Here is a 15,888-nt window from a genome sequence, read left to right on the forward strand (position 1 = left end):
AAACAGGGAGCAGCTCTCACAGGGTTATTATATTATTATCAATAAAATAATATTATCAATCTATTAATACTATTAATAATAATAAGTAAAAATCAAAAGCACAATTCTTTCTGCTGCCCTCGTGTTGGAGCCAGCTAGAGCAAATATAGTGAGAAAAGTGGGGAGAAGAGCAGCAGGCTCTGTGCTTTGGCGGGTGCTCGTTTCGTCTTGCCACCAGAGAATCCCCCTGCTCCATTCCTTAGGTTTCATCTGGATCTGGAGAGTCTGGAGACTGGGAGCTGCCCTCTATAAATATTATATATAAATATAATAGATAAATATAATATTTATATATTATATTATCTATAATATATTATAGATAAATATATATCATATACTTATATATAAAAATATATATAATATATATAAAAAATATATAGATATGATAAAATATAAATAATATATATAAAAATATATTATATATATTGGGATCCCCAGTACAAGAGGGATGTGGAGCTTCTGGAGAGGGTGCAGTGGAAGGCAACAAAGATGATTAAGCGAGTGAAGGATCTATCGTAAGAGGAAAGACTGAGTGAGTTGGGCCTGTTTTCCCTGGAGAAGAGAAGGTTGAGAGGGGATCTTAGCAACATGGACAAATACAGGAGGGGAGAATGTAGGGAGGAAGGGGCCAAGATCTTCTCAGTGGTGGCCAGTGACAGGACAAGGGGAAATGGGTGCAAGTTGAACCTCAGGTAGCTCCATCTCCATGTGAGGAGGAACTTGTGCACTGTGAGGGTGCCCGAGCCCTGGCACAGGCTGCCCAGGGAGGTTGTGGAGTCTCCTTCTCTGGAGGTCTCCAAACCCACCTGGATGCCACCCTGTGCTGTGTGTCCTGGGTGTCCCTGCTTGATCAAGGGAGTTGGACTAGATGATCTCTAGAGGTCCCTTCCAACCTTAACTATTCTGTGATTCTGTAATATCTTCAAACAATATTTATGGGAGCAACTCAGCATGGTATCAATGTGGGAGGGGGCAAACGTGGTGGTCCTGCAGTGAGGAGCTGGGGCCTTTTCCATTTATTTCCCAGTAGTTAACATCGATGGAGCACACAGCACCACGGCCCTGGGCTGGCAGACAAAGAGTCCTTGTACAGCAGCAGGTATGGGAGAATCCAAGGGGAATCATGTCTGTGGACATGTGCTTTCCCTTCCTGTATCCCATATCCATCCAGCCCATGAGGTGACAGGTTCTTAGCAAGCTTTGTCTGGGACGGATATCAGACTCAATGGGACCCCGTGAGCTTAATGCATTGGCATGGGGTTCCTAAGGCTTTGGGGTTGTTCCTGCTCCGAGCATCCCTCTCTCTGCGTCACTGGGCAGCTGGTGGCTCTTGCCCCATATGTTTGTGGAAGTTTAACAGGATTAGTGATCTGAGAAGCCCTTGTGCGCTAAATCCGGTAACTCCCGCTGCATGGGAGAAACCCATGGAGAGCAGCCCCAACTGGTCCCAAACGTAATAAAACAGCAGCTTAAACAGCATGCAGGTCTGAGCTGCTTGGTGCAAATTACCCTGGTTTTGGTCACCATTAAGTGGCCAAAAAAAATCACAATCACACTTACTGAGAGCAGAAGGATCAGGCTGGTTCATGCTGGCAGAAGGTGATCCCTTAGATAAAGGCTGAATCAAAGTTATCAGGATTAGAAAGGAACGAGCAGACCAGACAATGTTATCAAAAAGTATTTCTGCTTAATTAAAGGGTATGCATGTATGACTTTATTGTCTTCCAAAGGATAATGTTTTTTATTTTCTTGCTGCTGTGGGCTTAGGAAGGACTGATGTAGGGCATACCTAACACCAGCAATAGCAGGGAAATAACCCTGACTGCTTCATAAGAGGACAATAAAGAGAGAGACATCGTGGTTATGTTCCCTTGGTTAAACAAAGCAAGTTGATAGAGGCAGTCTCAGTCATCATCAGGCTCGGTGTTGGGTCCACAGCCCCACGTTCAACTTGGCTTTATCAGAAAGGCTGGGCAAAGGCGGTGGATAGAAAAGGGCTTTTACATGGGAGAAATGCCCAAGAAACAAGCCACAAATGAGGGCTACCAGCTAAGCTTTGTTCTGAGGACACAGGAGGGTCCACCTTAACCTTTGGACCATGTGTGCCATTAATCTACTGCAGGGTCAAATATTTGCTAGCTGGCTGACACAAAGCAATTCAGTCCCATGGAGGTGATCAAGATTTTTGGGGCTGCAAAGACCTGCAAGGAGAGGATGTTGGACTGAGCCCTGGTCCATCTCTTCATCACCACCACCTTGTCCTGGCCCATAGCTTCTTCAGGATGCTTGGCTTCACTCTGCACCAGAAAGTTGCAAACTGGAGGGGGCTGCAAAAATAATTAGCCCCATTAATGTTTTTCAGCATGCAAAAGGTCCTCAGAAACACTTTGACTTCTAAAACTGTGGTTAAAAATGAGTATAAGATGAAAAACTCCATGCTTGGCAAGTGGCATGAGTCTAAGACAGATATAAAATATAATATTGCTATAGGTAAATGTATATCTATATGAGTCTAAATGCACATATGTATGTGCATGAAGCAAACAAATGCATTAGTTTCTATACTGTGGAAAAGACTTTTTCTCCATTTCTTAAATTGTCAGGTGATATGAAACATGCAATTTGTAACCCTGCTTTCAATAAAAACGATCAAATAATGACTGCATATGCCAGCAGGAAAAAGGGAATAATCTGAAAGTTTTTTTCTTTTCTTTTTTTAATCCAGTTGCAGTGCTTTCTAAATGAGCTGTGAATTAAACAAACAAAAACAAAAAAACACCACCAACAAAACAATATTTAATCGCTATGGCTAAAAATATAGGAAGTGTGTTTAGGCACACAGAAGCCACTCATTAAAAACAATGAAATTAATAGCAGAGGATCAAGTGGAAAGCTTAAACCACACAGATCATTTATCATTTTTCAGGATTTACAGTTCTTCTGTAAACTCCTGACAAACTGATTGTACATAAAAAAATGCTCTTTTTTAAATATATGTTTTTGAGACTCCTTTTTTTCCCCTTTCTTTCTTTTTTTCTTTTCTTTCTTTTTTTTTTCCTTTTTCCTGAAAGTTGCACGCTTCAAACCATTGCAGGGCTGCAGTTTGGATGTGGCATCCATGGGTGATGGAATTACACGGTGCAAGGATTTTTTCCACTCCCTGCAAGGAGAAGCCCCAAACTCGCTCCCTTCCTGGTAAAAAAATAGTGCAAAAGAAACCACCCCCCCTACGCTTTTGGGGGGATATTTGCAATTGATTGACGATTAGCCCCAAATTTAGCAAAAATGACAGATTGAGCCGGGGGAGGGGAGGGGGAGGGAGGGGTGCGCGTAAAGCAATTTAATTAATTTGTAATCTTAGGTTTCATTAGAAAATGCAAGAATAATGACCGCATCCAGCAGGCAGCGGGGGAAAAAATCATAAACGGAGATTTCCCCTTCCCAAATCTGATTATAAAATAAGTTTTTTATTATTATTATTACTATTTAAATTAAATTAGTTGATGTACAGCTGACGGGAGTAACCCCAGATTAGGAGCGAGGTAAACAGGACTAACAAATAAATAGAAATGACAAAAAGTTAACTCTTTCCCCACTTTTTCGGCGCCTCCTCCGGCGCTGCCAAGGGATTTTCCCCGCACCCGGCTCACAACCCGAGCAAATATTCGTTTGCAATCAGGGCTCTGCCGGCAGCGATGAGCTCCATGCTGGCGCTATACCCCGGTTTAAAACCTGCGGGAGTAGGGAAAAAAAAAAAAGAAAAAGAAAAAGAAAAAAAAAAAGAAAAAAAAAAAAAGAAGCGTATTTGAGGAGGAAAAAAATCGCGTCGAAATGGTCCTGTCCCTACCATCGGAGCGGGATGTGCAGAGCCTAGAATACCCCGTTGCTTCTTGCTCCGTCCTGACTGGGTATTATCACTGTTCCATTATTATTATTACTATTATCATCGTCGAGGTTGTCTCTCCCCCTCCTTTTCTCGGAGAAATGTTCCTCTTTTTCCCTTTCTGGCCGTTTTCCTGCTGTTTTCCTGCCTCCTGCAGCCTCCCCCCCGACGGCTGAGGCGGTGCGAGCGCTCTCGCCCGCAGGCGAAGGCGTGGGAAAGTCCCAAATACCCCGCAATTTCCCCCATTTCCTTCCTTGCCGAACTCCGGCATCGTTTGCTGCCGCTTCTCCCCTATTTCTTCTACCCAATAAATCCGCAAAAAAAATCCTGAAATTCACCGACTTCATTTTTTTTTTCTCCTTCGGAAAATCGTTGAAGTTAAATATTCTCCTCTAAATACACTGGGGTGGGAGAGTGGGGGAAGTTTGGGGTGATATTGTGTGTTTCTGATGTTGGTACAAGCTCTGTGTGGAAGGAAGTGTGAAATCTCGGCTGCCACGCTTCCAGACAAAGCCTTCTTGCTGCCCAGGATTTGTCGGGTCAAGCAGGATCCCATTTATGCCAGTTATTAAATGTAGTTCTCCCACCTTTACTCTCCCCCCACCTCTTTTTTTTTCTTTTTTTTTTTTTTTTTTTTAACAAAACGAAAAAAAATCGTTTTCTTCTTGAGACATATATCGCAGTGATCATTTGAAGCTTCAAAAGCTTCAAAATCAGAAGCTTCAAAAAAGAAAAGAAAAAAAATAGCTACATTATTACTGTCACGAGAAGAAATGCTTCTCTATATAATAAACAACAGGGAAATGTCTAAAAACACACAAAAACGTCATTTAAAGAAACTTACAAAATGTTGCAATTTATATTAAAATTTTAAATGGCCACACTTAAAAATTCAACTAAAAATCTTAGTCTTTTAGAAGACCCTGGGCTCGTGGAAACCAATATGTCTCCATTGTGCTGCAAAGTCTGACGGTATCACTAATTATTTCCAGGGGTTTGAATTGATTCTTTATTGTAAATTAAATATTTTACCAGTGTTCTTTTTGTGTGTGTGTGTGTGTGTACAATTCAAAAAAAAAAAATCTAAAATTGCACCAAAATACATGTGCATCAAAATCCCAGGTGTGCAGCAGGCTGAGTTTCTGCACTCGAGTTCATCACACTCACAACTAGTTTGGGTTGAAAAAACAATCCCTGATCAAATCAGGTCCAAGGGCTAATCAGTTATGGAAATTTTTGGAATATGATTAAAGGGAAAGAATAACAACTGTGGTGAATTTTCACACCTTTCTTTTGTTTGTTTGTTTGTTTCTGGGGTGATGATGGAGTATGACCACTTTCTTTTTTCCCTCCCTGTCCATAAGCAATCAAAACCGGTGCAGTTTGTGCAATCACTGCCCTGCAACTACCCACCACGGTGGAACGGGTAGAAATTGCAGACTTTCATTTCTAGTTAATGCACGGAGCAGAGGAATGGGGGGGCGGGAAAACGGGGTTGGAGCAAGTCATTGGGAAAACCTGAGCATTTCTGGGGCTCTATCAGGGTCCTTGTCTGTGTTTTGTGGACTCTCTAGGTGGAATTAGCCACTTTGAACAAAAAAATGCTTGGGTTTTGTTTGTTTTTTTCCTCTTTTTCGTCCCTTGCTTTCCCTTTCACTCATGCAATTTTTTTTTTTTTGAACATTGGAGAAAGAGAAAGGGCCACTTTTAGGCTGGGGCTAGTTGTTTGCCCAATCTATAGGTGCTTTACGCCAAAATCGAGCTACTGCATGGAGCCACAAGCTCTCTGAGAGGGATCTCGGTTTGGGGATCCCGGTTTAGAGGAGCAGCAGGATGGCAGCCCTCTCATTTCTGGAGGCCATGCTTTGGGGCATTGTGCCGCGGCTTCAAGCCCCTTTTCCTTCTCCTTTCTTTTCTCTTTGTTTTTGTTTTTCTATGTGATTCCAGATGTTTCTAAAAAAACACCCCTCTTCTTGGGTACTGAGACTAGTGCTGGGAGGTGGCACCAAAAATAAACAAACCAAAACCAAACCAAACCAAACCAAACCAAACCAAACCAAACCAAACCAAACCAAACCACATTTTCGCTACTGCCATACTTGAGGGAGGATATTCCGCATCCCTTCCCGCCCAGACTCCTGGGCTCCTCTCTGGCTGTCCCCCAACTCCCTGCTGCCATGGTGGCTCTTAGGACCTTGCTCTGAGCGCAGTTTTGGGGCTAAAACTGGAGCTTTTGGGGGCTGCTGAGGTGAGCTGCTCTCCCGGCTAGTTGCTGGTGGAAGGAGGACGTGGCCCCATCGCCATCTCGGCCGCCCTGAGCGCCAGGCCTGCCATGATGCCACCTCCCAGCACGGCCGCCATGGAGCCCCCGTGCCTCCATGGCACCCGCAGGCCGTGGCGGTGCCAACCGACCACCATGGCCTCTGCAGGCCGGGCTGAGGGCGGCGTGGGGAGGACAATGGCCGGGCCCAGGCCTCTGTGGGCGCCATGAAGGCACCTCCCCGCCGGGCGCCCACAGACAAAATGGCGCCCAGGGCCTCCCAAATGGGGGAGAAGGCGGCAGCGCGAGGGCGGCCGTGGCTGCACGGCAGGCGCGATGATGGGCACATAACGGCCACCTCGCCTCCTCCTCCTCCTCCTCCTGGCGCCGGCAGTGCCAGCTGTAGCCGTGGCCCCCGCCTCCCTCTGCCTTGGCACAGACAGGCAGCCCTGCCATGGCCGCTCTCCTAAGGCGGATTAAGGCCGCAGTTGTGTCTCCCTCTTTCTTTCCCCCTCAGTGGCTGAGAACAGGAAACGTGAATCTACCCGAGACTAATTGACTTGCAAATTAATCGTTTGTCCCTCTGCCTGATAATTAGTGCTAACGATTTTTACACCCCCCCCATCCTTTCGCTTTCTCCTCCTCCTCTTTATTTTAAAGGGGGCTCTTTTTCCCCCATTTTTCTTTTTTGCCATCCCTCCTCCTTTCTTGTTTTTTCTTTTTTTCCCCCCCTCCTATCCTTCCCCAAGGCCGCCCCCGCGGGGATGGCAGCGGGTTTGGGGGTGGCCCCACAGCTGCAGCTTCGCTTCCCACGCCTTGGTGCCAGCCTTATGGGCGTGAGGAAAAGCAAAGACAAATGGGCTGGAGCAGGGCAAAACGCTGCAAAATCCCTGCTCTGTTTTCTCCTGCCAGCTTTCCCTCTTTCCCGTATTTCCCATATTCAGGGAAAAACGTGGCCCTGAATCCTATCTCCACTGCTGCTGGTGCCAAGCGTCGGGGAAGGCCGAGGCCTTGTGCAAGTGATTGTGTTGGCAACTTTGGCCATAATTCCCACCAAAATGTTCCAGTGATGACAAAGGAATTTGAAATTCTCAAGGAATTTGAAATTCTCAAAGGAATTCTCAAGGAACCCTGGGCAGTGGAGGAGCTACTCAGCCCCCAACCCCTGATCTGGAGCAAAACATGGGGCTGGGGGTCCTGTTTTGTCCATTTTCCCTGTTTCCAACCCCAAGGGAAGGCTGTAGGTGAAACCCCACTGTCCAGCTTTTCCACTGTGCCTCGCTAGCCACGTTGCACTTCTTCCTCTTCCTTAATTGATAATTAAAGGGATCCTTTCTGTTGCCCTAACGCTGCTGGTGCCTGACCCAATTTGTCCACTTGAGCATCGCTCTCCCTTGGGGATGGTGCTGGCTGCCACCCGCCATTCCCGAGGGCCGGGTGGCCGGTGTGCACTGTCCATTTAATCCGTGTGCTGTGGATTTAGCCTGTCATGGGAATTGCCAGTTGTTGGGGAGATACAGCCGAAAGGGAGAGGGGCATGGGAGCCATGATCACTGAGTGAGTGTGAAAGAGATGTTAGGGATGGATTAACTCCCGTCAGACCCCTACAAGAGATTTTGCAGATTAAACCCGAATGCAGAGGTCTATAAATGCTCCCTATTTTTGCCGGCGCATCCCTGGAGTTGGCGTCAGATCTCCAGCCAGTGGGACGGACAAGATCCTCTGTGTTGACATGGGGACAGGGTAGGGGAAGGAGGCAACCAGGTGGTGAAGTGTTTTGGTGCCATGACGCCTGGAAAAGCGAGGAATGCTCCATGAGTCCAAGCCCATACACTCCAGCTTCGCTCCGGCCCTTCGAAACCTCCGTGGATGGGAGAGGAGCACTCAGAGGTGCTCGGAGAGGGATATTCCCATGCACTGCATTGTCCCTGCGTCTTATGGGTGACATCCTGGAGGCACCCAACCCCTTTGGGTAGCCAGGACCGAGCGAGCGGCTGCATCTTGAGGCAGTTTTCCAGCCCTGCGCACCTGGTACTTTGTCAATGCAGCCACTTGGCTAAATGTGGGTCATTGTAGGAGGGTATGCACTTGAGCAAACAAGCCTCAATTGCCCACTGATTGGGGTGGCTGAGAGTCACCGAAATTTCGGAGGGGGAGAGAGGCATTAATAATCCCCATTCTGCCTCGGCAGCCCTTGCCCCCTTGTTATTTCCCTCTTTGTGTCTTAATTTGGCCCATTATTATTATTTTATAAAAGGAGCCTTTTCTCCACCCCCTCCCTCTTGAAGACACTCCTTAGACCGATGGGAAAATGGCAAGGAATAATTATGAAAAAACATCAGTGCAGAGAGGGCCATCTGAGAGGGATTAAAGGATTACAATTAAAACTCATTTTAGGGAGGTGATGTGACATTAGCGTTTTCATTCTCTCCCCCCTCTCCCCCCCTTCCCCAAACACCCTCCAGGCTATCTGAGTCTAAGTTGATTAAATGACAAACTCCAGTTCAGAGGGAAGCGACAACAAATTAAAAAAAAAGGGAGGAAAATGAAAAACAGCAACCCTAAAATGATTTGCAAAATGAAGTGAAAACGAGGTCAATGGGAATTATAGGAAGTCTAGCAGCAGCTGGAAATGGAGTGGACAAAGCTTGAAGCAGATTTAGGACTCTGGAAACATCCCCCCCTCTGTCTGGCCCACGTGAAGATGTCCAAGGTCTCTCCTCTGGGACTGGACTTGGGTTTTAGAAGTAGGAATTCCTGCTTTCGGCAGCTTGTTCTGCATCCTGGCATTTCCTGACCCTCTGTTCCGTGGTGACTTGTCCCCAGGAAGGTGGCTGGAGGGCCTGTGTCTGATGGCATCGGGCATTGGGAAGGGGATGACGTTGGAAAGGGGATGGAGCAACTCTGCCTTCCAGGGATGGAAAGAGCCTTGAATTTGCAGCTGGAGAACTTCTCTCCCTCTCCTGTTGCCACTTGGACTTGGCAGCTCCTACTAGTGGCTGCATCCTACTGGAGCCAACCTTGCAGCTCGTGCAGGTTTCATGGCCACAGTGGCATGATTCCCACTGCCAGAGCTGAGCTTCACCTCCCCTGGGATAAAGCAAAACAGGGGAGATGCCTGCACGGATGAGACCTTCCCTTCTTCAGCTCATCCATCAGAACCCTGGAAGGGCAGGATAAAGGTCTCAACATAGAGAAACAGGATGGTGCTCTGGGGATGAGCATCACTTGTGGTGCTCTTCAGACTCGAGCCTGTTGCAAATCAGAAGTCCAAGGAAATGCAGCTTCCTTCGAGCTGCCACTTCCTGATGGAAACAGCTTCAGCTTTAGTTTGGGAAGGAAAACAAATTGCAGAAGGGTTGCGGCCAGAGTGGCTAAAGGCTGTGAAGCCTAGGAGGAGGGATTTCCTTTTCTTAAATAAAATATCATCATAAACCAAGTGATTCTGGTGCTCGGGGAGCCTAAACCCATGCTAACCACATAGGATGAGGAGGAAAGGATGGGAAGGTGCAGAGGTGCTGGAAATCCTTAGGAAATCCCCTTAGGAAATCCTGGTTGGGGGTATGTGGTGTGCAGAGAACCGGCGAGCAACAGCAGCACCGAAATCCATGCCCTCTTGCTGCAACAGAGGCCTGCGAGCATGGAGCATGGGAATGTTTTTCCCAAACGTTTTGAGGATTCACGCAGCGTTTCAGCAATGCTCCAGGACTCCACAGCTCCCTTTCCGCATCCTTGTCTTCCTCAGCACAAGAACTGGATCTCGAGCGCTTCTGCCATAGCCCCTCCGCCTGGCACAGCCGGGCGTATCATCACGTGGCTGCACACGTGGGCACTGGCTCTTGTCACATGAGATGCCACATTGTGCCTCATCTTGGGGTGGCGGGGAGAGCTGCAAAAAAGCTTAACGGAAGCGAAACTCCCCCTCCTCTCCCCCCAGCCCAGATCCAGCCTGTTTTCTTTCCTCCTCTTTTGTTTCCGCTTTCCGGAACTACGCAGCAAAGCAAAGCAAGGGGAGAAGAAAGAGGCTGAAGAGAGCTGGCATCTGGCAGGGAAAAGCACAAAAACGCGGGGCAGGGGGGGTTGCCAACCTCATGGGGGAAATAACGGCTCCACGGAGCAGGAGAGTATTCACTGGCATGGAAAGCACAGGTAATTCCCTGCAAACACGCATCCATGTGCCCATCCGGCTCCAAACTCCGCACATTGCAAAGGCGATGCCCCCGCGGCCACGTTTTCGGCAGCGGAAACATCCGGAGCCCAGTTGTTCTCTCTCCAATGCCCCTTTTCCAGGCGGAGATGCCTGCATTTATTTTATCCTTGTTCTTTTTCCTCTGTCCCAAGCAGTACAGAGGAGGCTTTTGCATGCAGACCTACTGAAGATAATGTTAATTATGCAAATTAATTAGGACCAGGATGCAGTGTTTTCCCCCCTGAGGAGGAAATACAGTAAACTCCATTTCTGTGAGCTGTTTATTCAGGCAGGGGGGTCGGAGGAGAATAGCGGTGTCAAAGCCGCTGCCACTTCCAAGGTCCTTGTGTCCCTTCTGCATGGCACTAGAAAGGGAACAAAACTCTGTTGACAGCAAAATCTCAGTGGGAAGCAGAGTGCCAAGGGTGCCAGGTTTCCAAGCGCCCGGAGGGAACAGGCTTTGCTCCTGGCGTCTCAATGAGCCGGGGAAAGCAAATCCCCTCTTTCAAGGCCTCTGGCTCCCTCCGGCCGCTTCCAGAGGCTCTGGAGCGTCCGATTGCCCTGACTCCTCAGCCGCGCGCATCCCCTCCCATCCGCATTGCTCCAGCTTGCATTCCCGGTGCATCCTGGGAATATCTTTCCCTGGGGCAAGAGCACCTTGTCCCCCAGCCTCGTCGCACGAACAATCTTTCATCATCATTTTTAACCCCCCTCCCCATTGCTGATCCAAGTCAGATGAAAGCGATTATTTTTTTTCTCCTTTTTTCCTCCTCTTCTTTCATTCTTTCTCTCTCTCTTTCTTTCTTTCTTTCTTTCTTTCTCTTTCTTTTTTTAATGGTGTTTCATTAGCCTCCAAATCAGACAGGCTAAACAAAAGCGTCCTGTCAGCGATGGGCTTTGGGGCTGATTTCATCTCCTCTCTCATCCGTATGCAAACCAGGCTCCAGCGGGCTTTGGGCATGCCATGGAAACCGAGGTGCAGGCCCGGAATGGGGGGTTCTCGGAGTGAGAAATCTCCCGCTCGCCTTTTCCCATTTGCATAATGCAACTTTTCTTCTTGCAGACACTGAGGCGCTTTGTTTCTAGGAGAGAAAAGGGGGAAGGCAGCCGACTGGGAGGGGGGCAAGTTCGCCGTGGGGAGCACAAGGGGACGGCAGCGCTCGCCAAAGCCAGGACGGGCGGGAGAAAAGGCGCAGGGCGACGGATGGGGAATATATATGAGGATGGAGACTGGGAAATGGGGCCGGGCTGCTTCCCCGTGATCCCGGGACCCAGGAGCTGCTTTGGCCTCTCCTTAGGGTGTCGGAGAGGGGGGCTTGGTGGGATGGAGCATGCAGCTGGGAGCCGGGAGCTGTGCGGGATTCCAAGCAGTTATCCTGATAATGCCCTTCCCTTCCCATCCCTGGAGGGGGGCACAGGAGCCTTTGCAATGTTACATGAAATAACTGCAAAGGGGTTTCAGGCGAGAAGTTTAACTGGTGGAAACCAAAGGGCTTTTGAAGGGAAATGGTGGCCCAGGGCTAGCAGGGAGGTTGGCTATGGAATGGCCAGGAAGGAGCCTGTTGCCCCATTATAGGAGCGGGGATAGGGGGAATAATCCCATATTTATTTGCAGGGAGTTCTGGCAGTGGGAGAGAAGTGGGGGAAGCAAAGCAAAATTTGGTGTCTTCGCTCTCCCTAGAAGCCCAGGAGCAAAATTATCTGGGCCCAGAAAATGCATCCCTCCCATGCCAGGATTTTTCCTTCTTGCGATTCTCCCTCGTGCATCCCCTGAGCCGAGAGCTTGCAGGGTTGTCCTTGCAAACTGCATCTTCCCTGATGGCTGTGCTCCCTGTGCATTCCCAGCCCCATCCTCCTCCTCATCCTCCTTGCTTTATGAGTCGTGGGGCCGCACGTTTAATAGAAGTAATAATAATAATAACAGCAGTGAGATGTATTCAGCAGTGACAGCTGACAGACATAGAACCTGCACTTAAAAGTATTTTAGGATACACAAAGATCTCCACAAAGAGTTTGGAGCAGGCTCCCTATGGAGATGTTTGAGGATCTAACCTCAGCGCTGCTCTATTTTTAAGGTGATTTGGTGCAAATTGGATGTGCACTCGGGCTCTGCCTCTTGGCATTGTGGTGGTGACACGAGCCGAGGCTGAGCGCCCTTTAAAGAGCAGCTGGGATTTATCCTGGGCGATGCAGAGATTTCCATGAGATTTCCATGAGATTTCTCAAGAGGGTACATCTATCATTTCCCACCAGCACCCCAAGAACTTTGGGACAATTTCAGCCCTATTTAGCTTCCCGTTGAGCTGCGGATTGTGCATCGGCAGCTGCAGGAAGGCCTCTGGGGCTCAACCCGGCTTTTTCTAGAGGCTCCTTTCCAGCTTTGGCTCTGAAAAGCAGCTTCTGTTGGAGCCACAAAGGGTGCAAAAGCTGCCCAGGAATAACGGCTCTCCGGGTGCATTGGAGCACCCTGGTCCTAGGAAACCTCGGCGAGCCTGATTTTGGGAGGCTTCGGAGGTGCGCATCCAGATGTTCCCACATCTGGAACAAACAGCTCTCCAGCGCTGCTGCCGCTGGCTCGGCCGGAGCAGGCGGAGGGCTCGGGGGCTGCCCTCCGGCCTGCCGGTCACAGCAATTTGTCACGGAGCCGGGATTTCAAAGGAAGCCCCCGGAGCAGGGTCAGGGGTTAGGCAAACAACGGTGCTCAAAGGCCACTCGCCCGGAGCGCTCCCGCCGGCGCCAGCCCCGCGCGCAGCACGGCCCCGCTTGACCCGCCGCCGCGGCCGCTTTGTCCTCGCGTGCTCCCATCCAGGGCCCGTTTGTCAATAAAATTAACACCCCAGGGCTCCGGGCTTGAGCACCGCACAAGCTCGTGGCGGAATTTCTGGGTTTTCCCCCTTATTTTCTTTTGACATCTTTGGCGTTCGCCCCACAATCCTAGGCAGAATGCACTAAGTGCCTCCATCTCCTACACACTCCTGTGCACTTCTGTGTGCTCCTGCTCCCGGCACAAGATATCTGGCAATTTTGGAGGAGCAAGCACTTTGGCAAGTGTGGGCGAAGAGCCCCTTAGTGCCCATGCGTTACATAACACCTCCATCCCCATCCCTTCACCCTCCACTTGCAAAGCAACTCAATGCCCCATTTTGCATTTTTCTCCTTTCAAATTTTATTGTCGCCTATAACTGGGCGAAGAAGGCACCAATTGTTTGGCGCCAGGGAACCGCCTGGCCCCAAAAGACTCAAAACGAGGACTATAGTGACAAACCTGCCAATAATTTTAGCCAACAATTTTAATGACCAACACAGTGCCTGGTGGCCCATTAGGGGATGACATGGGTCGTGGGGAGGATCCAGCCCCTCCTTCGTGTAGCCACTGTGAATTCCAGTGTGCATTTGGGCACCTCTTGGTGCGCTTCACTATCCCCAGCTGTAAAATATCTTTCTTCTTTCTTTTTTCTTTTTTCTTTTTTCTTTTTTCTTTTTTCTTTTTTCTTTTTTCTTTTTTCTTTTTCCTTTTTCCTTTTTCCTTTTTCCTTTTTCCTTTTTTCTTCTTTCTTCTTTCTTCTTTCTTCTTTCTTCTTTCTTCTTTCTTCTTTCTTCTTTCTTCTTTCTTTCTTTTTTCTTTTTTTCTTTTTTTTTCTTTTTTCTTTTTTCTTTTTTCTTTTTTCTTTTTTCTTTTTTCTTTTTTCTTTTTTCTTTTTTCTTTTTTCTTTTTTTTTCTTTTTTTCTTTTTTCTTTTTTCTTTTTTCTTTTTTCTTTTTTCNTTTCTTTTTTTCTTTTTTCTTTTTTCTTTTTTCTTTTTTCTTTTTTCTTTTTTCTTTTTTTCTTTTTTCTTTTTTCTTTTTTCTTTTTTCTTTTTTCTTTTTTCTTTTTTCTTTTTTCTTTTTTCTTTTTTTCTTCTCCATACTTTGCCTTGCAAAAGCTCCTTGGAGCAGTGGTTGGAGCTGTTCTGTCACCAAGATGAGTTCTGGGCAAGTCTCTTGGCAGCTAGATGCTCTTCGGGGTTTTCCTGCTATTGCATTTCAGAAGGACAAAAACCTCTTTGGGGAAGAGGAGGAATCATAGAGGCCTTTTATTAGCATGTGGCATCCAAAAAAATGGGGCATTTGGGTCCCTGAGTGGCAAGCAAGCGTGGGCAGAGGGGCTCTCTTTGCACCTTGAAACCGGGGGAAAAAAGAGGATATTGAACTTTCCTGGGTGCCTTTTGCTCCCGTGCAGGAAAGGGGTGATGATGGGAGACCCCAAGGCCTTGACACCACCAGGTCCCTGTCCCGGGAGCGGCGGGCCGAGGCGGTGGGATTATCCGCTTAGGCGCCATCTGCTCGCCAAACCGCCCGCATTATGTTCCCCTCGGGAAGAAAACGGCCCCTACAGAGAAGCAATTTGTTCACTGGCGAAAACTTCCAGGCTTTCACCTTGCCGGCCTCCCCGCGCCGGGGCATGGGCAAGGGCCTGGCAAGCTCCTTGTGGGCTTAAACCAGCCGTTGTGGGCTTAAACCAGCCGTTGTGTGATTAAACCAGCCTTAGTGTGCTTAAACCAGCCGTTGTGCACTTAAACCAGCTGTAGTGCACTTAAAGCAGCCGTTGTGGGCTTAAAGCAGCCATGGTGAGCGCGGCGGCACGCGGGCTGGGAAAAAGGGACCAGGGGGGTGCTGGCCTCTCCTAAGCTGGTTGCCGAAATTCAGAAACTGTTCAAGGCGAGGATGGGGGGGCAGTTTGGCCCCCAGGCGCATGCGCACAGGGTCTTGAAATAAGCTTGGAGTAGGATGCTTTGGAGACGAGCTTGCGAGGGGATGGGGAAACTCGCTGTCTGGGAAAAGGCTGGGAATTGTGGATGAGGATTGCGGTATCCCCTGACCTGCATGAGTGCATCCCATAGGAGCTGTTGGGATCAGCCTAGCACATGGCCCCGGTGCTCCTCATGTTCTCCAACGGCAGCAAATTCACTTGCAGCACAGGAAGGCCATGGCTTCCTGCTGGCTCCAGGTGGGGAAACTGAGGCACAGAGCAGCAATGAGAGGAAAACCCTTAAAAGCCCTTTGCATGCATTGGCAGCAGCAAATAATAAAAGATAGGGAGAGCGGTTTCCCATTCTGGAGACTTTTCAGGATTTGGCAGCTTTGGCGCTGGGTGGGGGGAAAGGTGGGGAGGGGACGGCAGGGGCCCCCCCTGGGCCCGGGACACCGCGGTCACCCCGCGGTGCCGCTGCCGAGGCGCGGGCTGCTCGGGATTGTCGCACCCTCTGGTGGCCAAAGCTTGGGAAAGAATCATCCCGCAGCAGCCGGGTTTAAAAACAGGGACACCGAAGAAAAAAATAATAAATAAACAAACAAACACCAAAAAATGACCTTTTCCTTTTCTTTTTTTTTCTTTTTTCTTTTTTTTTCTTTTTTTCTCTTTTTTTTCTCTTTTCTCTTTTTTCTTTTTTTCTTTTTTCTTTTTTTCTTTTTTCTTTTTTCTTTTTTCTTTTTTCTTTTTTCTTTTTTCTTTTTTCTTTTTTCTTTTTTCTTTTTTCTT

At 48.3% G+C, this 15,888-nt stretch overlaps 1 long non-coding RNA gene across 1 annotated transcript; it reads right to left on the reverse strand.

The window, feature by feature from the left end:
• Positions 1 to 2,334: 2,334 nt before the first annotated feature.
• Positions 2,335 to 3,946, reverse strand: LOC112950606. Its single transcript, XR_003250057.1, has 2 exons — positions 3,887 to 3,946; positions 2,335 to 2,366 (listed from the first exon to the last, which is right to left on the reverse strand). It is a non-coding gene; the product is annotated as an uncharacterized LOC112950606 (long non-coding RNA).
• Between the last annotated feature and the right edge of the window lie 11,942 nt (positions 3,947 to 15,888).

The sequence above is a fragment of the Nothoprocta perdicaria genome, unplaced genomic scaffold, assembly GCF_003342845.1.
Source record: "Nothoprocta perdicaria isolate Ctin4 unplaced genomic scaffold, notPer1 scaffold_323, whole genome shotgun sequence".
Taxonomy (NCBI): domain Eukaryota; kingdom Metazoa; phylum Chordata; class Aves; order Tinamiformes; family Tinamidae; genus Nothoprocta; species Nothoprocta perdicaria.